Genomic DNA, 6,574 nt, shown 5'->3' on the forward strand with positions numbered 1-6,574 from the left:
CAATGCACGCTACTTCTGCTGCACTCACCTCCTCGAGGGAGCCCCATGGTATACCACACACCTTCTCGTTCCAGAGTTGAACGCTACCACCACGATTGCTTGAGGCACCTGAAACACCAAGAGAAAGAGTTCCTGTTCTGCTGATCAGAAGTCACCAGCCCCATGAACCCCCTCACTACCAACTCAACTCAACTTCGATGCTCATCCGGTTCCAAAGGTGGCACGCACAGCGCCTGCAAAAACAAAAGGAAACGTTTAAGTGACTTGATGTAAAATACATGGCTGACCCACCCCACCACCATCTCACCTTCTCCAACCGCTCCTAAATGTGTGTCTTTGTCCCTCCGAGGATGGTTGTGGCACCTGCAAAAGCCAAAGCAAAAGGCACGTGCTGAGGTAGTGCCTCCAACAACAGGCAGCCCACTGTCATGTCCACCTCCTGCCCCTTTACCTCAGCCTCTCACCCATCCGCCTGCCACTCTTGTGGGGTGCCAAAAGTAGGTTCGGAGGACACCTGGAAAACACAAAAAACAGGGGATGCCAATGCCTTCAACGAAAATAAAACACCTGAGAAATAACTGCTCCTCCAGCACGCCAGCCTTTGGTCACCTTGCCAGAGCCACCTCCGGAACAGATATTCTGCTTCCTTGGCTGCTCTCACCTTCAAAAGGACAAACAAACCATAATGGGGTCAGGTAGCCAGGAGAGGGACCTTCACTCCAACACCAACTAACCTTTGGATGGTGCTCTTCTCTCCTCCTGCTCTGTCATGTACATCCTTGTCACATGGGATCTGAAAAATGGTGATACACAAGGCACTAGAACACTGCCCAACAGTGCTGGACTAGTCCTTTAGGGCTCTTCCAAAAAACCCCAAACCTGTAACTCTGGGAAAAGCAGCTCCAAGCCAAACACTCAGACCACTACAAAACACACCCCTGAAAATCATGAGACTTGATCTCAAGAGAACACCAAGCAAAAAGAATATCTCTGGGATCCAAGACTGTTGGGCAAGATGACCTACTGCGATGCAGCTGTGAAGCGAGGGGCTGAAGCAACAGATGCCCACCAAGCCGGGCTTCAAGACCTAAGGATGTAGAGAACAAGTGCTGCTCTGCAAAAATCCATGACCAGAGATGCTGATTAATATGGAAAAGTGTTTCAGAATACCACCATCAAGAAACTTCCCAGATGCAAGAATAATCCACGTGTTTAACTTGTCACGAAAGAAAAAGATGCTGCTGACTAGGACTGTGCTGATGAGAGAAGACCTTCCAGGGATGATGCCCAAGATGAGGGACTGGCTCTGCGAGGACAAAGAGGACATTGAGGGATGAGGAAGTTATAAAACACTCAAGACAGACAGCACAAAGTACACACCACCACACACAAAGACTGGAGCTGCCCTGCCCAGGCCAAACCAATGCTGTAAACTCATCTGCCCCCTTCACCTGACCAAAGCAAGCTGCTCCCAGACAACCCTCTCCCCGATTCTCACTTCAAAACCACTCCCTGCCGTTCCCAGCTTCGTCCCTTCTGCCCATCCCCAGTCCCTCCACTTATCTTTGGTGGTAGGGGTCCAAAGCCATGGTCATCACAGAAAGACAAAACCATCCACAGGGATGTTCCTGCAGCCACACATTTCCCGTTCATCATCTGCTGAAAAAGAAAAAAACAACCAAACAAAAAAAACACATCACCACACATAATAATTTTCACCAGAAATTCCAACATGAGCCAGCACCAACCTCTTAGAGAAGACCCAGCTTCTCAAGAGTCCTGTGAGGTCTCACCCACCTGCTCATCACAGAATTAGGCACTGCAGGACTCAATGAAGGGCACCTAAAATACACAAAACCACTGTTTGGCTTGAATGAAGTCACTACATACATGAACCTCCTAAATTACCACCCCAGCTTACCTACAACACTCAGCTCCAAAGGTGACAAAAAACAAACAAAACAAAATAAAACAAACGAAACACACAAAAAAACCAACAAAAACAACCAACCCCACACCAAAAAAACCCTGGCAAAACAAAGAGAAACACTTAACTGAATTGATATTAAACACCCGGCTGACCTGGCCCACAACCATCTCGCCTGCCCCAACTGCTCCTCTACACGTGGCTTTGTACCTCCAAGGCAGTGGGTGGCACCTGCAAAAGTCAAAGCAAAAGCCACATGCTGAGATATTGCCCCAGTCAGTCAACAGGCAGCCCACACCAGCCTTTGCTCAGAAAACTTCAACATCCCTTCTGCAACAACTCCCAACCTCAGCACTTCAGTTCAGTCCCTCAACTTATCTTCCTGAGGGATGGTGGTTTTGCATCTACTTCCAGCAAAACACCACGCTGTCTGAGGGGCATGTTCCTCTTCATCACCTGCAACCAGAAAAAAAGGAAAATCAGAAACAGTGTCACCAATAAGGTGCACTTCAGCCATCAACCACCACTTATACTACACCCACCACCTCAAAAGAGCCCCACCCAGTTCCACTCACCTCCGTGATCCAGACTTGAATGCTGTGTCCACCACTGCTTTGGACACCTAGAAGACCAAGAGGAAGAGTTACTGTTCTGCTGATCAGTAGCCACCAGCTCCACGAACCCACTCTCTACCACCCCAGCTCACCTTCAGTGCTCATCCGGTTCCAAAGGTGGCACGCACAGCACCTGAAACGTAAGGGAAACCTTTAACAGAGTTGACGTTAACACATGGCTGACCCAGCCCACAGCCATCTCGCCTTCTCCCACTGCTCCTCAAGACACGGTTTTGTTACTCCAGCACTGTGTGTGACACCTGCAAAAGTCAAAGCAAAAGGCACACGCTGAGATATTGACCCCAACAACAAGCAGCCCACTGTGACGTCCATCTCCTGCTTCTTTACCTCGGCCTCTCACCCCTCTGCCTGCCATCTCTTTGGGGTGCCAAAACAAGGTTAGGAGCGCACCTGAAAAAAAACACAAACAACAAGGGATGTTCATGACCAGCCAATAATACAACACCTGAGAATAACTGCTCCTGCAGCCCACCGGCCTTTGCTCACCTTGCCACAGCCACCTCCGGTACCCGTATCTCGCTTCGCTCGCCACCTCCGCCTTCAAAATGACAACAAACCATAACGTGGTCAGGTAGCCAAGGGGGGCACCTTCCCACCAACTCCACGCCCTAACCAACCTTTGGGTGGCGGCCTCCTCTCCTCCTCCATCAGATTCTTGCTAGTCATTGACAGTTGGGACCTGAAAAACAGGATTAGCAAATCACTGGAAAGCTGCTCAGCACCAAGTCAGTCAGGTTGTGGCGCTTCCCATAGCCCCTCATCCTACACAGCAGGCAGGGCAGCTCCAAGCCAAACACTCACACCCACAGACCAATATGAGACACAGCCATGTGAGTCACAAGACTCGACCTCAAGATAGAACTCGCAGCAAGATGCGGGACTCTGGAATCCAAGACTTTGGGGCAATAAGACCTACAGAGATGCGTCTGCTAAAAGCGAGGGAATGAAGCGATGGGTGCCCGAGAAGCCCCCTTCAAGACCTGAGGACGCAAGGATGCGGGGAACGAGTCCCTCTCGGGGAAACTGGATGGACAGAGATCAGATGACAATGCAATTGAGAATGACATTGCAGAAGACAGCCATCAAGAAACTTCCAAGTCAAGAGACCGATCTGCAATTTAGACTCAAGCAGAAGAACACGCTGCTGACCAGCGCCGTGCTGAGCAGGAAAGGCTTTCCAGGGAGGATGCCCAAGATGCTGGACTTGCTCTGTGAGGACACAGAGGACCATCAAGGCCTGAGGAAGCTCTAAGACAACAAAGACTGACAACACAAAACACACAACCCCACACACCTAGGCTGGAGCTGCCCTGCCCATGCTGGAATCATACTGAAAAGTAACCTGTTCCCTTCACCCACCCAAAGGGGGCTGCTTCCAGACAGTCCTTTCCCCTACACTAACTTCAAAACACCACCTGCAATTCCCAACCTCGACTCCTCTGCTCAGCCCCTCCCCACCCACCCCTGGGCTCTCAACTTATCTTCAAGAGCGACAGCAGCACAAAGCCATGGTCAGTAACGAAAACCACATTGTTTGAATGGGATGTGCTTCCAGTCGCACGGTTCCTCTTCATCCCCTATACGTAAAAAAGGAAAAAACACAACCCACAGGTCACCCACAGCGCTGGCACAAGTCCCACCTAAGCCAATGCACGCTACTTCTGCTGCACTCACCTCCTCGAGGGAGCCCCATGGTATACCACACACCTTCTCGTTCCAGAGTTGAACGCTACCACCACGATTGCTTGAGGCACCTGAAACACCAAGAGAAAGAGTTCCTGTTCTGCTGATCAGAAGTCACCAGCCCCATGAACCCCCTCACTACCAACTCAACTCAACTTCGATGCTCATCCGGTTCCAAAGGTGGCACGCACAGCGCCTGCAAAAACAAAAGGAAACGTTTAAGTGACTTGATGTAAAATACATGGCTGACCCACCCCACCACCATCTCACCTTCTCCAACCGCTCCTAAATGTGTGTCTTTGTCCCTCCGAGGATGGTTGTGGCACCTGCAAAAGCCAAAGCAAAAGGCACGTGCTGAGGTAGTGCCTCCAACAACAGGCAGCCCACTGTCATGTCCACCTCCTGCCCCTTTACCTCAGCCTCTCACCCATCCGCCTGCCACTCTTGTGGGGTGCCAAAAGTAGGTTCGGAGGACACCTGGAAAACACAAAAAACAGGGGATGCCAATGCCTTCAACGAAAATAAAACACCTGAGAAATAACTGCTCCTCCAGCACGCCAGCCTTTGGTCACCTTGCCAGAGCCACCTCCGGAACAGATATTCTGCTTCCTTGGCTGCTCTCACCTTCAAAAGGACAAACAAACCATAATGGGGTCAGGTAGCCAGGAGAGGGACCTTCACTCCAACACCAACTAACCTTTGGATGGTGCTCTTCTCTCCTCCTGCTCTGTCATGTACATCCTTGTCACATGGGATCTGAAAAATGGTGATACACAAGGCACTAGAACACTGCCCAACAGTGCTGGACTAGTCCTTTAGGGCTCTTCCAAAAAACCCCAAACCTGTAACTCTGGGAAAAGCAGCTCCAAGCCAAACACTCAGACCACTACAAAACACACCCCTGAAAATCATGAGACTTGATCTCAAGAGAACACCAAGCAAAAAGAATATCTCTGGGATCCAAGACTGTTGGGCAAGATGACCTACTGCGATGCAGCTGTGAAGCGAGGGGCTGAAGCAACAGATGCCCACCAAGCCGGGCTTCAAGACCTAAGGATGTAGAGAACAAGTGCTGCTCTGCAAAAATCCATGACCAGAGATGCTGATTAATATGGAAAAGTGTTTCAGAATACCACCATCAAGAAACTTCCCAGATGCAAGAATAATCCACGTGTTTAACTTGTCACGAAAGAAAAAGATGCTGCTGACTAGGACTGTGCTGATGAGAGAAGACCTTCCAGGGATGATGCCCAAGATGAGGGACTGGCTCTGCGAGGACAAAGAGGACATTGAGGGATGAGGAAGTTATAAAACACTCAAGACAGACAGCACAAAGTACACACCACCACACACAAAGACTGGAGCTGCCCTGCCCAGGCCAAACCAATGCTGTAAACTCATCTGCCCCCTTCACCTGACCAAAGCAAGCTGCTCCCAGACAACCCTCTCCCCGATTCTCACTTCAAAACCACTCCCTGCCGTTCCCAGCTTCGTCCCTTCTGCCCATCCCCAGTCCCTCCACTTATCTTTGGTGGTAGGGGTCCAAAGCCATGGTCATCACAGAAAGACAAAACCATCCACAGGGATGTTCCTGCAGCCACACATTTCCCGTTCATCATCTGCTGAAAAAGAAAAAAACAACCAAACAAAAAAAACACATCACCACACATAATAATTTTCACCAGAAATTCCAACATGAGCCAGCACCAACCTCTTAGAGAAGACCCAGCTTCTCAAGAGTCCTGTGAGGTCTCACCCACCTGCTCATCACAGAATTAGGCACTGCAGGACTCAATGAAGGGCACCTAAAATACACAAAACCACTGTTTGGCTTGAATGAAGTCACTACATACATGAACCTCCTAAATTACCACCCCAGCTTACCTACAACACTCAGCTCCAAAGGTGACAAAAAACAAACAAAACAAAATAAAACAAACGAAACACACAAAAAAACCAACAAAAACAACCAACCCCACACCAAAAAAACCCTGGCAAAACAAAGAGAAACACTTAACTGAATTGATATTAAACACCCGGCTGACCTGGCCCACAACCATCTCGCCTGCCCCAACTGCTCCTCTACACGTGGCTTTGTACCTCCAAGGCAGTGGGTGGCACCTGCAAAAGTCAAAGCAAAAGCCACATGCTGAGATATTGCCCCAGTCAGTCAACAGGCAGCCCACACCAGCCTTTGCTCAGAAAACTTCAACATCCCTTCTGCAACAACTCCCAACCTCAGCACTTCAGTTCAGTCCCTCAACTTATCTTCCTGAGGGATGGTGGTTTTGCATCTACTTCCAGCAAAACACCACGCTGTCTGAGGGGC

At 49.8% G+C, this 6,574-nt stretch overlaps 2 long non-coding RNA genes across 4 annotated transcripts; both read right to left on the minus strand.

Moving 5' to 3' along the window:
• Positions 1–463: 463 nt before the first annotated feature.
• On the minus strand, positions 464–1,655 carry LOC139798778 (uncharacterized). Of its 2 annotated transcripts, XR_011726971.1 has the most exons (4): positions 1,560–1,655; positions 735–793; positions 610–661; positions 464–514 (listed from the first exon to the last, which is right to left on the minus strand). It is a non-coding gene; the product is annotated as an uncharacterized lncRNA (long non-coding RNA). The 2 variants fall into 2 exon arrangements; XR_011726970.1 differs by lacking the exon at positions 1,560–1,655 and having other exon boundaries at positions 735–1,510.
• Positions 1,656–4,668: 3,013 nt separating this feature from the next.
• LOC139798729 (uncharacterized) lies at positions 4,669–5,854 on the minus strand. 2 transcript variants are annotated; one of them, XR_011726936.1, is made up of 4 exons: positions 5,768–5,854; positions 4,943–5,001; positions 4,818–4,869; positions 4,669–4,722 (listed from the first exon to the last, which is right to left on the minus strand). It is a non-coding gene; the product is annotated as an uncharacterized lncRNA (long non-coding RNA). The 2 variants fall into 2 exon arrangements; XR_011726935.1 differs by lacking the exon at positions 5,768–5,854 and having other exon boundaries at positions 4,943–5,718.
• Positions 5,855–6,574: the final 720 nt, after the last annotated feature.

This window comes from Heliangelus exortis, chromosome 8, assembly GCF_036169615.1.
Source record: "Heliangelus exortis chromosome 8, bHelExo1.hap1, whole genome shotgun sequence".
Taxonomy (NCBI): domain Eukaryota; kingdom Metazoa; phylum Chordata; class Aves; order Apodiformes; family Trochilidae; genus Heliangelus; species Heliangelus exortis.